Source organism: Plectropomus leopardus, chromosome 4, assembly GCF_008729295.1.
Source record: "Plectropomus leopardus isolate mb chromosome 4, YSFRI_Pleo_2.0, whole genome shotgun sequence".
Classification (NCBI taxonomy): Eukaryota; Metazoa; Chordata; class Actinopteri; order Perciformes; family Serranidae; genus Plectropomus; species Plectropomus leopardus.
The window spans coordinates 12,612,980-12,631,326 of NC_056466.1; positions in this window are offsets into that span (position 1 = coordinate 12,612,980).

Genomic DNA, 18,347 nt, shown 5'->3' on the forward strand with positions numbered 1-18,347 from the left:
GCATAATGATTTGTTTATTGGTGTATTCCACTAAGACTCAATATAGCCCCCATAAACATATTTGCTTGTTATCGAGAATGCTTTTGTTTATTATTATTATTGAGGAGGCACTTTCTATTATGAAGGCTCTCAGGAGATATGTTTCAACAAGTGAATATAATTGTGTTTCTATTATGTGGTGGGAACTGAGTCTCACACTTTTCAATGAGATGAAATCTGGGGAAACACTATGCTGCCTGCAGATTCATCCAACCCAGTTTTTTTTTGTTTTCACATTCCTCTATTTCCAATTTCACACAGTATATAGATTAATCACCTCCTGACCATCTGAATTTTACATGTCATAATAGTCACATGATTGCAAGCTGTTTAAACCTTTTCTCTACAACCAAGTCACCATGCTTACTAGGTCTCTATATTTGCATAATGCAGCAATTTATTTCAGACAGCTCTTTTTGTTATTATGACTCTTTAATTTGCAGGGGTGATGACAGCATGCATTTCCATTTTGTTTGACGTCTCCACTTTTTTAAGACATTGAGTGTGACTAACTGCAAACAAACACATCCTGTGTTTATTTTGCTATGGCCCCTTAGAAGTCAAGAAGAGTAATGAGGATTTTGTTTTGGGAGGGGTGCATTATTCCATTGCTCAATCACCATTACCATAGAGGAATGGTTGGTTTAACATTTCAATCCCTCATTTGGCCACTTTGCACAAAATATTTCAAAGTACTGTTGTAGTTCAAAGTACAGACAACAGTTGGATTTTGCGCCAAAGATTTTTATTCAATTAGTTTTAACAACTCGAATGGCAGTGTTAAATAAATACCAGTAGAAATTCCTCATTCACTCAAAACATATTTGTTGACATGCTTGCTTGTAAACATTTAATAAGATGCTCCATATTTATCTCCATCCATCCTCTGTTGTTGTTAACAGATAGGGCTCTTGCACTCGCCACGATCACAGCAGGAGATCCATTTGTCAAACAGGCAAACCTGATACCAGGTGTCATTGTGCTCCTTTCAACAGCTCCAAACGGTGACACTGCCCCTCCTACTCCCGGGGGACAAGCTTTAACCCCCACCCCGTCCTCATCTCACTGTCATCCCTCATCTCTAAAAGGAGGCTTTGTCACAACGTCTCACTTTGGCAGTTTAACTTGATAGTTACCATTGAGTGCTTGTGGGTGGCAAAGGGTACAATTTCCTCTAGCTAGATAATAAACTCCAACAATTACTGGAACCTTCCCATGGTGGATCCACAGATCCTTTCTCTATCTGCCTGTCCTTCTGTCCTTGATCTCTTGGTTCTCCATCAATCTATCTTTCTATTATTTAAAACCTATAGCAATCAATCTTGAGTTCCCTCCCATAGCTTCGTGGTGCAGATAGTGGAATATTCCAAGCAGCCCCACCAGCTATGATCTAGCTGTACAGCTCTGCAGCAAGCAGGAGCCAACAGACTCTGTAAGCAATCAAGACAATGAGACAAACACATGTAGAGTCCCAAACTCATGCAAGCCCAGTCTTGCTATTTATTTACACCATGTAATGCCCTGGCCTTTGCTAAACGTCGCCCTCACGCCGTGTGCCCCTAATTGAGCACACTGTCGACATTATTTTTTAGTCCCTGCTGTAAAGTGGTAATGGAAGCTTCCCTAAGGTCATTTCTGTTGCACAAATTGGACAGGGCAGATGAGAACGTTGCTGAATGTTACTGAAATTGTTTCTGAGTCGATTCCTCCCGGAGAGCTTGTCCAAGGCTGTGCCGCATTTACTGAAGGTTGCTTAATGGGTGGTTTGGATCCCAACAAGTTCCTCCTCGCTCTCTTCTCTCTCTCTCTCTCTCTCTCTCTCTCTCTCTCTCTCTCTCTCTCGCTCTCTCTCTCTCTCTCTCTCTTTCCCTTTCCTTTCCCAATTCATAATAAAGTGCCATGGCGAGATTCAAGCCCACACTTGTGCCTGATCATGTATTACAGCTAAATGGGGGTATTAATATAGCTGAACTCTTGCCAGCTAATTCTTCTTTCTTTCACTTGAGGGGCCACTCAGGTGTTTCTGCACACGCAGTGAATGTGTTTGGATTCAATTTAAATTTGCAAAGCATCACTAATCAAACTTAGAAGTTTCCTGTGAAATAACAGCAAGCTGTGGGTGTTTAGAGAGAAGAGAGGAAATGGCTGAGCATGAACAGGGTGCGCCAAAAGGACAAGACCACACAACAATATAATTCATCCATTAATTATTTCCTCGTGAATGTTACAGTTTTTGTTAGCACAGTGAGAGAGTTGAAAGTCCCATAAATATGGTGGAGAGTGGGGGTGGAAATCCTGAGGTGGAAACTTAGGATGTGATGGTGGCCATAGGTAATAAGTATAAGGATTTAATAATCATCAAATCTTAATTACTGAGTTTTTTTGGGGGGTGAGTGAAAGCTTCATTGAGTGTGTAAATTGGTCAGAAACTTTATGGAAGTTTTCAATAATGTATGAAATAATTGACTGGAAAATAAAAACCACAGAAACGGAATAGTCAAAATAAAAAAATACTGTATTAAAAAAAATTAACGGTTTTAGAAGTCAATAAGTTTTAAAATGGGCTAAGAAAGATAGCTAGATATATACTTAAATTATGCTTTGTAACCTGCATTTTGCCTGCAGCAGTGATCCGAACTCAAGTGTGTTCATGGAGAAAGTGCAAAGTATAGACAAGATCATGAACCTAACACACGTTAAGTGAATTAAACGTAGATCAGAGTCAATTACATGTTGGTGTCCTTTTACTAATCGCATGCCTCCTTTTCTCTCCTCCACCTGTTATATCCCTGTCCACTCCCCAAAGCACGCACACATGCATGCACACGCACACACACACACACACCTACACACACACACACACACTCCCTTGAGGGCGATCCTTTACCAGGCTTCCCTCTGAGCAGCGTGCTCAGTGGGGACCTGGGCATGAATGAACGACCTGGAAATCTCACTGTTTCAAATGACGGGTGTGCGGAAGTAGAGCTGCGAGCCTGGCCCATTATGCTTCCCAAGATTCATTCACTAAAAAAAAGGGAGACACACATGGGGAGAGGGAGGACAGAGGTATGGCCCCACCCAGCCTGCTCATCCTCCCACCCCCACACCAGGGACTCCACTAACGTGACATCATGTCTCTGTCACAGACCAGACTGCATTGTTGTCAGTGACTGGCTCTAACTTTCTGCTTTGCCCTCTCTCTCTCTCCCTCCCTCCTCACGTCCGCTCCCTCATGCTCTTTTTTTTCTACCTCTCTCCCCCTGTCCTCCTCTCTTTTTGTTTTGTTTTCGCGAACAACAAAGGGACGCCAGAGTGAAGGCTGGAGACATCCTTCCTCTCTCTGTCCATTTAAAAGACAGCTCCCCCTCCCACCCATTCCTCCACTTGAATAGACAACACACACACACACACACACACACACACACACACACACACACACACAGACGCACACACACACACACAGATGCACAAACACACAAATCTGCACACACATACATAGGACCTTTGGCTGCGCCCACAGCTTTACATTGGTCTCTAATTTCCTTTTACAGCAATGCCCATGTGCACACCGTGAAGCGCCCCGCCATGATTCCCTCCTTTCTCATACACTCAAACACATGCACACAAATACACACACACAAATACACTCACAGACACACACACACACACACACACAACCACAAAACTGACTGCCAACCCATCATTTATCAACGGCTCACTGGGAGGTTTTTCTCACAGACACTCGAGGTGACGTCCCACTCACTTCTTGATTAACTGCTACCACCCAGATTCATTTACCATAACTGATAGGGAGTGAGGTCCTGTGTGGGCTACTTCACTTGTGGAAAACTTTACCTAAAATGTTCAGATTACTATTTTCTTGCTACATTACATAACATTTGGTTTTTATTTATCATCACCACAATGGTTTCAACAGCCAATAACCTCCAGAAAAAAGGAAAAGTTTCAAACATCAAAGGTAATATGGAGCGAAGATTAATGGCAAGACATGGACTATAGATATATAACTCCACCAGGCTGTATTTCTGATTTGGTCCATTATGTATATTTCATTACTCATAGTGCTTTTTATGTGCTGTATATGTCTTCTTTTGTTCTCTATCTGTCTGGAGTCACAGCAAGTGCCGTCATGTTTCATCAGAGGTCATGGCACTTGTCAGAGGGGGTGATTCATATTTATCTGAAATGCTTCTCCCTGTAGGGGTCCCACTGTGTTTGAACTCAGCACAATATGCAGTAAGTCGCCTGATATGCCTGAGTGGTTGCAAAAGAAGTCTGTTTGAAGTATTTAGGCTTCATTTAGCGTGACATATTGTTTCAGTCAGCTGCAGAGCCTAATCACTGTTGGTACTCTTAAGTTACTGCATGTAACTTTCTCATGTATTGATAGGTTGTTTTTTTGCCAATAGGTGAACAGATTGTAACATAACGTAAAAATTGAGAACTTCACCAACTTTCTTGGTTGCAAATAACAGGAAAGAAGGACTTTGAGCAAATTTTCTAGAAAATTTGAGAAAAATGGCAGTATAGTGGGATGCGCTAGCTAAATCTTGTCTCATTTTCAGTCCATTCAACAGTAAATTAATCAAATGTAGTGCCCCATAGACGCAAATAATATTGTGAAGGAATCTCTTAGCTGGCCCATGTTAGTTAAAGTTTGGCTTGGATTGTAACAATGGCGAATTGCTAGCGAGCTAATGTAGCAAAATACTGTAGAGTGGATAACGTCCACAATTAAGTCTAGTCAAGTAAGTCTAGTTGCCTTGCTCTATGGGCCCCACAATGTGGAAGATCCTGAAACTCAAAAATAGAGCTTTTTTTGCTTCATGTGCCACTGAACAACCTTCATGGGCATGAACAGGTCCATGCAGCCAACAAGCTAACCATAACCTAAGATAAGGTAAAGCCAAGCTGCATAGATAAGCCATTGCTTTATCCCATCAGCTGAATAAATTTGCAGATGGTAAACTAATAAGAAACATAGAGCCGATGGTACTAATGAAGTATAGGGACATATAAATAGTAATGTTATTGTAAACATGATTATTGAGTATTCTACCAACTTGATGGCAGCAAATCACTGTCAGTCTATTATTAGTCACTGTTGTGGCTGACGCAGTTGCTCGCTGGCTGCTCTGGAGGATGGTGACTGTAGTTCACTTGACAGCCTCAGAGAGATGATGAAAAACAAGGTTTTCCTGAAAGTTACATACAGAAGTTTGGAGCGAGTTACTGATATTAGGTGGTTCTCCACTTCAGCTCACTTTTTCTCACTCGCGTCTGTTTTCATTGTTGGAAATACTGAGAGACATTAAGTGGACTTATTATGACTCTTGCGCTCACACCGGTAATTTGCTCTCTTTTTGAAATCAACTTTTTTCTGTTTCACAATAAATAAAGGTCCATTTAGTGGTATTATTGACACCTTGTGGTACAGAACCAGAAATAACACAATCTGTTTATCCAGCGCAGCCAAGCAAGCAGTCTGTGTTCGGCTGCAGAAATGTATTCCTTGGCAGGTAAACTGACCTTTTATCAGAAACTATATCCTACACTGTCATAACAAATTAACAACTTTTTTCCTCCACAAGACATTTTGGGCAGTATATATAAATACTAATGGTACACCATGTTGAGTATCCATAGTGACTGAAGCAAGGTTTTCTGGAACAACTGGGTGTATAAGCAGAGTTGTACATCAGCTGGGTCATTAGGAATACTCCTCATATGTGACATTTAAAGAGATTCACAGACGTAAAACTTTGCCACACATTGGACTTTAATGAGTAATGAGACCTGAACCGTTCGTATGATGGAGTCTATGTTTTGTTTGGAAAATAGGTGCAATGAGGTGTTTTTCATACGCACGGATCCCTGCATATTATTAATGAGCTTTGGTGTTTTCCTCTAGTAACTCTACCCATGCATAACCGTGCAGAGTGATTGCTTTCCTTTCCTTTGGCACAGTATACCTGACAGACTTGATTACTGTTGAGTCAGATGTTGCAAGATTATACAGTACATGTGTTCAGATATCTGTTTCACAGCGTCCTGATAAAGGCCCGATGGGGATTAAAAGTCAGCCTTCATGTTAAATGAATTCGTGTTTGGTTCTGTTAACAGTACTCCAGTGTACAACAAATGTCTTGGCTTTTGTTGCAGCCTTTGTTGCCTGGAGAGAAAATCAACCCTGACAAATGACACTCTGACTGTCAGAACGTCTGAATATTTGGGGCCTCTTCATTGTCATCATCAGGACTCATCAGTAACCAGTCATTGTCTGGGTTATGTTTCAGTTTTTTTGTTTGGTTTGGTACTATTTTTAAACTGATTTACATAAAAAACCAATGCGTAATACAGTGTTTAGGATCATATTATTAATACATTTGAAGGCAACTATTTCAACCTATTGATAATGAACATTAGAATCTGAATTTGAGTGCCACATATAGATAACCCTTGCTGTGATAGATTTCAGAAATGAAATCTGGTGTGGAAAATGTGCTTTTGCAGTGCATTGTATAGTCCCAAAAAGTCACATCTATAAGAATAATTCTTAGGTGGAACTCTTTTTAGGTGGCTGAAATACATTTTGTTGCCGACCTCTCCACATGAGTAAACTGCTTAGCCTCACGTGTCAGACTCCTACCTGCTCCTCTAAACTGGGCGCAAGCCAGCTGCTATCTACTGTATGTCATACACTGACTATGGATGAATACCTCATACACCCCCATTTCAAAATATCGAATTGATCCCTTTAATAACAGCTTCTCTGATTATATCTGGGTTCTCTATCTTTGCTTCCTAAATGATATCACTTACTTTCCAAACATCTCTGGTAGATGATATACAGGAAATAAATCGTTTACGACAGCCTGAATTGTTTTGAGGATCAAAAGGGTAACATGTACATGTCAGCCCCACCAACACCCTTTGACTGAGGTTATTGGTAGTTTGACTCTGGGTGATTCACAAGGGGAATTTTAATCTGGGCCTGGATGTTGTCAAAGGGCTTTTATATCAATATATAAGGTGGAGCCCAATCAAAACCATTTTGCTTCTTGCTTTCCACTTTTGTCTTGTTTAACAACTCAGAAAAAACAATAGATAATTCTTGGGTAAATCAAAGTCTGTGTGGCAGTTACTTGGCAGTCAGCAAGAAAAACACAGGCCAGATGTAAAATGTTGCACAGAAGAGCTGCTCAGTGATTCAAACAGTGATTCAAACATCAGTCAGTGGCAGTCTCATCATCCACTGAGTCCTCAGGTGAAATGGGTGACGTTGAGTGATGACAGTTGTTGTAAGTGACCCCTAACTTTTCATAGTTTCTTTTTCATGTCATGACCCCAGTGACCATCAATTGATACACTTGGCCAAAGGCCCCATCCAAAAGCCTCTTCGGTCCAGCTGTCTCCTCAGGCCATAACTGATTCCTGAGACAAACCCACTCTACTCAACCAACTCCAATTATTATATCAGGTCTCCAGGCCTTTGTTTTGAGGCTTTGAGGGATGTTTTTTTGTGTTTGTTTGAGAAATTATGGGTGTCCGGTCTGCAAAGAGGGGAAAAAAATTACCTGGGATAGAAAATAGAGCGGCCACAATGCTTTCACAATGCTTTTTGCTTCTCCTTTCTCTTACCAATACCTCATGGTGCAACCTGATTCCCCTTCTATTTTAGCTGTGTGTTTATCTAAGCGTCTCCACGGGACAGGCTGATGTGATTCTTTAGTGGACATCTTTTCAGTGTTCCACTATGAGAAAAAAGCAGGATTCCCATGCAATCTATTCTTCTCACACAACCAACACCTGCCCTATACACACACAGTACACTCATTCACACACACAAAAATGTATATAGATACTCCTACCATTAACGTTTCTTTAACCCTTTAAAACCTGGATAGACATCAGTTTCCTTGCACAGCGCTGAGATGCCTTTTACAAGTATTTAAACCTTTGAAATGGGATTTTTGTTTTTCAAAAACATGGAAAAAAGGCAATCAGCATTGGTTTGAAATGTCATGCCAAGTGCAAAGAAAATTATTAAAAAGTGACAAGCATGTTATGTCATGACGTAAAAGCAAAAAAAAAAAAGATTTCTGAAAAGACTAGGGAAAAATAGCAAGACATTTTTATTTCTAATTATATAAGTATATATTCAAAATTAGATCACAGAAAAAAATATCACTATTATTTTAAAATGATTTTTATGTTATTTTAGCACATTTCTCAGGTCATTTCTATGATTTGTTTTTTTTTTTTTACTTTTTTTTTATAACTGTCTTTTTAGAAAATTGTTGTTAAGTTTCTCAATCTCTTCTTTCCATGTTTTTGAAACAAATCAATCCAATCTGCTCTGGTTTCAATGTGTTAAGGAGTCATACAATTATCAAAGAAAACAAGATCTGACCATACAATCAGGCAAACAAAAAACAAATAAATAAATATAATAATATAAAGATGAAGATTATATACTTAAAACTCAAAAACAGTCAGTTTAGTAGAGCTATACCTATTTAACAGCAACCTGTGATTTTTAAAAAAAAAAAAAATCTTTTCATAAGTCCTATGATGGCATTTGCCTCCTGTATCATCTTTCTCTTGGGATTCAGCACATTGGACAGCTCAGTTTTTATGTCCTTGGCTTTGGCTCAGTGACATAATCCTAAACATTTGTTCACACATGCACAGGCCTTACATCATATGCAAATAATTTTCCCTCAAAGTTGCACGAATGCTAGTCTTTAAAGAGCTTTTAAAAAGTTCTGAAGGATAACAACCATGAAAAATGTTCCCCACTCTCCCTCCAGGCAAATAAGCTGCAATCTTCTTCATTATAATTGGCTCAGAATTGATTTTATAGGCATGTTTAATCTACATCTGATGGGTGAAGCCGGTCTGTTTATCAGGGGTAATGATTTGCATGTCTTTATCGTCATGTGGAGGAATGAGCCTGTATGGAGCTCCATTTGTCCCTGTGACTTTTTTTGTTTACTTCTGTAACATAATCTCCTGTGAGATAAGATCAGTGAAGCTGGGGCTTTGTACTCTTATGTGACACTGAGTGTATCTCTCAATCAACTGCTGGATGATAAGGCAGACCTGACTGGCAGTTTTCAAACTGAGGGTCACTACGCTGAAGATTTATCATGGTAAACCCTAAACTGCACGGTTGCACTTTAAAGTGAAGTTGACGGAAGAGCTGTGGTAGTTTGGCATGCCACTTGTGGGCTTAATTGTGGAGAAACAAGACCAAGAGTCTACAGCTCTGTTAGGCTGTACTTTAGCACAACTAGGCATTGAACTAAATGCTAAAATCAGCATGCTAATATGTGCCATGACAATGCTAACATGCTGATGTTTATCAGGTATAATGTTAACCGTGATCACCAACTTAGTTTTTTCCAACATTAAGTGGCAACCTCCAGGGCTGGAAAATGAAGCCAGTGCAGAAATGCCTAAAAGTGCATTTCATCAAATGGCTGTTTGAGGATGGCTTCAAGAGCGAGTCAAACCCATGTTAAAATGTCTAACTTAACAGTAAAAATAAGAAAATAACAAAAATGTTTTGGTCTAGCTTATTTACCCTTTCATTCTTTCATAGAAACTTAACCAGTGATTTTGTTGCCTTAACGAAACAATTGCCGTTTCACAACATTACTCACATGCTACAACATGTTTCAGCTGTGTGGCACATAGATACGCTAAAGTATGTCAGTATCAGACGCAGAAGGGTGTGACAAAGCATCTGTATTTGAAAGCCTGGGAATGAGAACGAATTAGGTGACCATGAATGTCAGCACAAAATCTTGAGCCTATCCATCTGTCAGATGTTAAGATTTTCCCAGGATAAGTGAAAATGTTAACTTCATGGTGGCGCCAAAGTAAAGGTCAAAGGATCATTATAGTCAGTGGGATTCAACCTCTGGGGAACATGAAGTTGCTTACAAAATTTCATGGCGATCTGTTAAGCAGCTGTTGAGTCTTGGACTGTCAATCAGAAGGTTGACATTGCATTACAAACTGAAGGCACTCACAATACAGAACATCCAACAGATGTAACAGTTTCTATTAGTGATAAAAGGACTGCAAGGCAGCAAGTGATGAGGTTATTCTTGAAAAGAGAATGTTGCTTCACAGCTGAGCAAGAGATCAGGTCAGGCACAGTCATAGCTGATGTGTTTTTCCACTCAGGGGTGTCATCAGAGCCCACCATGCCCCTCTTGGCTGCTGAGTGGCGTTTATAACCAGGACACACTCATACACATACAAAGTGGTGAGTCAGCGGCATGGTTCAGGTGTGTTTTTTGGGGGTTTAGAGTTCAGCCCTTTGGTCTGACTATTAGGAGACAATGAAGTCATAATAGTCAGTGTTTCCATTGTCTGATGTTGTGTTTCTGGAGTGATGCAGAGCTTGTGTGAGTGGTCCCCCGAATACTCTGGCAGAGTTCTTGCATTAGTCACAGCTGCTGAGCTGTACGCAGTTGAAAAGCAGCTTAAATTTGGAATCACCTGCTCCAAATGTGAACACACAAATGATGTAATAATATTAATAATACAATACCATATTGGAAATTCAATCTATAATTTTGACATGACAATATGAAACCCATGTGCTCATCTCAATGTAAAACAAACATTCAGTTTGTTGAATATGTCAGCATGTTTCTAAAAGGTTAGCCTGGTCTGGTTTACAGTTTGATTGTGTACATGTGTGGTTATTTAGTGATTCAGTGCCAGGATGTCAAAGCCCTGCATCAGCACTTCCCCTCCTGTCCATGAATGAGGGGATTTTCCCCCAAAATGCTATGGGCAAATAAACCAAATCAACAAGCATTAAAACAGGAACATTATATCCAGTGTGGCAACTACAGTAAAGGACTGTGGGCACCGATAATGCCTGTCTTCATTGTTTATACCTAAAACAGCTGCTCCACTGAGTCCACCGCATGTTATTCAAGACAAAGCTGGATTACATAGTGCTTCTCACTAATATCACAATAACACTTGTCCGCATATGGTAATTAACGGCGTGTACACTCAGTCTGCTTTCATGTGAGTTGGACTTTGTCCTCAAACAAAATCCCTGACGGAGCTTAGGAAGGTAAACTGATCTCATTCCCCGAATAATAATGCATTATAAGACAACAACCACAGCGAAACAAGAGCTCCCAGTCCAACTCTCACTCTGTAAATCAAATAATTGTGTTCGCCAATTCACGAGGTATAAAATTACCCTTACCCTACACTTCTGACTGTCATCCACCCATCATACCCAAGAACCCATCATCCTAACTGGTGTCATATACAAATCAGTCATGATGTTATAAGTAGGTCCTTTAAGAAGCCATAAACCAAAACAGGTAAAGGGCCTCAACTCCAGGCCTTAATTTGTCCAAAAAAGCTCCCATTCACATCTCCCTTCCTTGTTATCTTGGGTTTCACCTGTGGATGCAGGGGACAGTAGTGTCCTTGTTTGATTCTAATTATGGTCCTCACCTCAAAAGTTCCCCCCTGGGAACTTCCCTCCTCCCCCTCCAAGGGGCCTAAAGACACACTCAGACTGACTCATTAAGTGTCAAGGTAAATCAAGACAAACCAGAGCTGTCTGAGAGGACGCTGGAGTCTCACTGGAGACGCTCTCTGTCAATTGTCTTATCTTCTTTGGCATGCGAAAAGTGTCTCCGCAGGCCTGCCGGCTGCTGAAAGATGAATGAGCTCATCAAGACACTAGACCCTGAGCAGAGTCTTAGTGTTGCTGCTGCAGACATTTTATCTAGGGTCATTTTTGTGTGAGGTGTTTTATTTTTAGCTGAGAATGACCTACCGAGACTATCCATGATCTGTGCTGACAAATATAGCCGTTTCAAAATGTTTTGAGTAACACTATTTCTCAGCCATCTCTCAAGACAAATCAGGTTATAAGAGCAAAGGGTGCAACCCAAAACACATGTCTCAGCAGCCTTTTCTTTTTTCATTCTTTGCAAAAGGTCGAGTAATTAGGGAGGCTAACCACATCCTTATTTATGCTGTTCTGATAGATTAAAAAAACATACATTTCTGTCTCCAATATAGCCTTTCAACACTTTGTGCATTGATAAGAAATGGATGGCTTTATGTACCAGCCCAGTATGGATCAGTATCACAAATGGATCAGATAAGCACAAACAAAGCATTTTCCTCACAAGGATAATTATACAGTCATATAATACTTCCTCCTCCTCTGCATCCTCTTACACATTGCTGCAGCAATGAATGATTCCACATGAGCAGGACTTTCCTTCTGCCACTTCAAATTGGCTTGAATGTCAACAGAGGGAAAAAAGACAATTCACCATATAAAGGTCAGCTCAATCAAGCACATTTAACTCTTCAATGCAATGCACAAAGCCCATTCTTTGTGTAGTGGGAATAGTAATTTAGTGGTGGGGTTCTGCCCTCCTGTGGTCAGCGCAGCAACTCTCAAGGTGTCTCAGAGGTACAATGAATTTTCCTGTTCAGTGGTTTCTGGTCTTGTGCAGTGGTACAATTATCTCTGGAGACAAAGACCCTTTGGTTGTATTTGGTTTAAAAATGTTCCCTTTGTTTTGAATTATTCAGTTTGTCAGCACATTTTGACATGTCACTGTAGGAAAAGATGTAAATGAGACAATTAATGATGGTTAAGGGCTTCAGTTTCAGGGCTCTTGGAGGCAGTAGTTAAAAAAAATGTACCCCCCCGTAATATATTGACAACAAACAAAAAAAAAATGCTATGCAACAACAGACAACCACACACTCCTGTCAAAAAATAATAGTTAGTGAATGTATTCCTAATCGCAAATAAACTTTAAAAATTGCCATAATTATTCTTACTGTAAGTTGTATTATGCATACTGCAGTTCTTTTTATTCAGTTATTTCTGCTTTTATTTGTGTCATATTTGTATTACATACTGTTTAGAAGGACTTGCTTATGATAATTAATAAAGCAATAAACCCCCCTTCTGGCTGATTTGGTTCCCCCAAATGTTGACTCCATGGCTATGGCGTTAGGTCTTAGTATTGTGCATGCTGGCTCACTGTCACACTGTCATATCGTACAGAGTCACTTGAACAGAGCAGAGCAAGCATTAATGCTATTAGTAAAACCTGTGCTTTTTCCACCATGACAGTTTAAAATGTCTGCTGTATAAGCAGCCTTCAGTATATTGCAGTGGATTAAACATGAAGCCAGGATGATATCTCTACAAGTATGTTTAAGAGCACATACTGCATGTGTTCTTTACAAAATCTACCTTGCAAATATTCAAAAGATTGATGGAAATAGTCATAAGACAAGTGAGGCAAAGATGAATAAGTAACAATGGAGACAAACACTAGGACAAAACACAAGTGAACGAATGAGAAGACAAAAAAGATACATGCATAATATATTTCAAATACTGTTTTGCATTTACATTTATATTGTTTAAACATATTAAATGTCTATCAAAATACTGCCATAATGAATGTGACGTGTAGTCTACTGGTGTCATTATGTTTTGTTTTGCCTCCATTTATTTATTGAAAATGGCTATCAGAGATGGAAGCAGGCTGGGACTGTCTTTGGCACTTATTAAGTATTTTACATTGAAACTATAAAACAACTCATGATTAAAAATTGTTCAATTATGATTCACAAATACAGTATTTCACTATACTAAATGTCTCTCACATATTTATTTGATCATGAAAGTTTTCCCTTGCCTAGAGCACTGAATGTGCTGCATGTACAGCACATTTTTTGCATGTTTTTGCTATTACTTTTTTTAATTACACTTTTTGGATGACGACTGTATTTTCATACAACGTGATTTTAAGGCATTATGTTCTTTTGCAGTAATCTGTTTTACCACTAAATTTTCCCTCTTGCTTTTTATCGGTTCACTGTGTTTTTATAAATGGATATCCTGCTTCAAGTTGAATCTGTCAGACAACATGACACAGACCGAGGACAGCCTACAGCTGTTTCCTTTGGAATTAAGTATTATATTAGTCTGAGCTGCTGCCCAGGAATGTATATATTCTGTTATTCCTGTGGTTGTCTTATTGTTGCCTGAGGGATTGAGGTCCTATGACAGAAAGTCAGAGCCATTAGGCAACAAGTGAAGACAGTAAGCAGGAGTCTGTTCACCAATGCTACCAGCTGAAATTAAATTGGCTCTTCAGATTTCTATCAAAATACTGACTTCACTCGGAGAAGACACAGAAATGTTGGCGTGAATGTGAGCGGCACTTTAAAATAAATAATAAAAAGGGTCCATAATATGGATAATAGATTTCCTCTAGTTGAAAGGAAAGCTTAGATAATTTTGTTCATTGTGAACACTGGCGAAGCGTGAAACCACACACAGAGCAGCATGCAAGATCTGCTCTTTCAACTACAGCCAACATATGTCCATGGAGGTTTGTCTTTCCCGCAGCACTCTTGACAGTATTTTCCACCCAAAACATGTTTCTGCCCACCTACTGCTATTAGTGAAACAGAGTTGTTGATTATTTTAATTTGTTGGCTGTTTGTTTATTGATGATCTGATCCAAATTCTGAACACATCACATTTAACAGATTTTCCATTATGTAATAACCACCTAGACCATTAAGGAGTGTGGAAGGACTTTGAGGATATTATGTCAAACTGTCTATCACAGGAACATTTACTTGCAAATGTTTTCATTTATGAACAGCATCTTTCTGAATAAACACTCTACAGACACAAATCTCAACAGGAAACAGTCAGTACAGAGAGATCACCAGAAGGTTAAGCCGCACAGAAGGCTCCATCTCTGCCATGTGCTCTCACTCAGCTCTATCACAAATAGTAAAATGCAGAGTTTAATCACTTATTCTAGTAATCCATATTTTTATATAAGAGAAAAAGAAATGACTGCAATGTGAAAAAGACTGCTTGTGGAAAACACCCTAAAAAAACACTTGAAACACACTGACAGGTCACTACCAGACAACCATATTTAGAGCCTAAAAAGCTGCTGAAAAATACTGACAGTTTGCAAGAAAACACCCATGTTTGGTGCCTAAAAAGCATTTGGGAAAACATGTATAGGTTGCTACAAAATACCCACATTTGGAGCCTAAAAATCTGCTGGAAAGACAGCAATGACTTGTTAAAACTGGTTTAGTTGTTTGTTGGTCTTGAACGGTGGTCTGCAGTGGTGTAAGGCTTGGCATGTGTCTTGCCCTATGTGACAATGACAAAGTCACCTTATATACAGTATTACATCACTTTAGAAGTGTTAATATGATATTTATGAAGCATGCAAATGTAACATTCATGGTTTGCAGAAACATACAATGCCAAAATTTTGTTCTAGCCACAGGGCTGCTGTCAGCATTGGAGCTCCTCAGCCCCAAAGCGGCCCCTCAAAAATATAATAATGGATTGAAATGCACTTTGAAAAATAAGTATTGGAATTTTGATTTCAGGATAGAAAAATGATTAAAGCTATAACCTTGGCTTGCAAGATATTTATTAGGATTTGGAAAAAACAATACTCATGACATCATTATTAATCGTAGATGTAGACAAAATAGAAAGTCCTGCCAATGTACATGGTAAAAAATGAAAAGCTTGGTTTGGCTTGCTGTTATAGCCATTAAACATCACTAAGTAAATGATAAACAAATGATGGTTAAGCTGGGCTCTTCCACATGTTCCTGCATCTAAGCAAAATCAGCCACATATAGAATAATGCATTCTTCCTTTGCTCTCTTAATAATCATAAATTACACATTGTGCCAGTCTGAAATGTATTTGTTGAGAGAAATGTAAACGTGTTACTTGTTATTAATGGCACACAAAGCATTCAAAGAGGAAAAAAAGATTTTTGTTACAGTAAACAGCTACTGTATAACACTAAAATATATTTACACGAGGACTGCGTCTTCATTACACTGTTGCATATCTTGAAGACATGCGGCCAGTGTTGATCCAACGATTCAAGTCATTCTGCTTGGGGGGGATTTTTATTGCTACACAACAAACACAGCTAATACATCATTTCTGAAAACAAGGTTGGGGAAAATGTAAAAAAAAAAAAAAAAAACAAACAAAAAAAAACAATAACACATTTATCAATTTGACAGGACCCCTACACACATCCAAATGGTCTTGAAGTAATCAAGAAACACACGATGTCTTGATTCACACCAAATCAGATCTTGCAATATTGAAATGCAAATCATGCTGTCCAAAATGAATCATGACTTTTATCCCAGAGGTTTGCATTCCTTCATAAAGACCTGTCATAGTTTAAATTTCACGCCTTGCCGCAAACTGACTGCTTGGCTCCAGAAATGAGAAATATATTCCTCATGGCCTCTGCTGTTTCTTGAAGTTCTGGCTGTTGGGACACTCTTTGTGAAACTTTGAACCCGACGTTTAGAGAAACATAAAATTAAATTTGCCTATTAGTCATAGTTACCAAAACACCAAATCCTGTTTTCAGATGGGTCTGTTAAGCTCCATCACATCAAGGGTTGTTTGGGTTTTTCCAAAATTCTTTTTCCTTTTGTTCATATTCACTCATGTCTGAAGGTGTTACATTTATATATGTCCACCTCCATGAAGGCCTGCTAGAGATATTATTTGCTCAGGGGCCATGTTGTGGACATGACCTGGAGGATAAAGGGAAAGGTTGAAATAATAAAGCACCAACACCTACAGGTCTTCTCTGCTTTCGCTTTTGGCAACTAGAGGTGAAAGAAGGTCTCAGATAGTTTTACTTATTAAAAATAGTAACAAACTGTGGAAATACTGTTTCAAGTTTGCAAAGTCCTGCAATCAAATCTTTATTTAAAGGTCCAGTGTGTAAGATTCAGAGGCATCTTTTGGCAGAAATAGAATACAACTTCTTAATTAGTTTTTAAGTGGTTTATAATAACCTGAAAATAGAAATCCTTGTGTTTTCTTCACCTTAAAATGAACTGTTTACATCTACATACAGAGTGGGTCCTTGACCATGAAGTCTGTCATGTTGTTTCTACAGTAGCTCAGAGTGGACAAACCAAACACTGGCCAATTGTATTTTTTGTGCTGGCTACCGTAGTTCTCCTATCCACTTGGCACACAGGAGAAGTTTCAGTTCTGCGATCTCACCTCTCTCTACAGACAGACATGTGAGCAGATATTCTGTTAGGACGAATAGGTGACTGCTTCACACAGTGTTCACTAGTTACAGCTGAAAATTCAATTAGGAAACGTGTGGTCTCCAGACGTCTGAGTCAAAATATCCTGGGGTGAGTTTCTCTCAGTTTGCAACACTTCTTGTGGTCAGAGAAAACCCAAGAAGAACTCTGTGGTTTAGGTGAGAATACGCTTCAGCGGAGGTCACTTGCTTGAGCTGTCTATATGTCATCTAAACCAAAATGAGAGGTTCTCCTCAGTGAGGATCTAAATAACTTTTTTTTTTTCACTTGAGGTGTACAGGGGTCCTGATGACAGATTAAGTCATTTAAAAACGGCTTTTATTTTTGCAAGAGAAGCTAAGAGAAGTTTGGACTTCATTGCATGTGTATAGGGGTAAGGGGCAGACGCCAAAGGTAAATCAGCAATATGGGTTTACTCAGTTCTGCTTTTGGTGCTAAATATTAGAGATAAAAAAAAAACAACTTATTAATATAATTTACATTCTCTCTATCTGTGGTCTACTTGTGGAGTATTTATCTTTGCATAGGTGACTGGCTTTCAAGAGATTTAAGAAAGATAGAATACACCAAATATACTGAATAATAGCACTCCAACAGTAAGCACAAGTTCTGCAGGATGGTTGGTTTTGACCCATGACAGATGTTTTTGTCGAGTGGATGGCCTTAATTACTGTTGATGTAACATTAGAGGCTCTGGTGCACAGCTCTCTGTCTGTTTCTTCTGCGTAGTCCGATACTTCCGGAGGTGGGTAGACTTTTTCTTTCAAGGGGACAATAAAACAAAGCACATGGAACTGGCATCACAGAGCCCAGATTGAGACACTGACAGTGAGAGCTGGGACTGAGTACCATCTTAAATAGCCCCTGAAAAGAGCATGAGAACCTGATCTGTTTTTCTTGGGCTTTGTAGAATCACATCCCTATTTCATGTCCTGCTCATTAAAATGCCTAAGACTAGATGAAGTGGAAACCAACGATGCTCTCTCAAGTCCGGTACTGTATGTCCTTTAGAGTTATAACCTCAAAATCAAAGCGCAATCAAGCTCAAGTGCCTCCAGGGAAACACTGATGAATTAAAGCAGAAACTCAATTGTATTGAT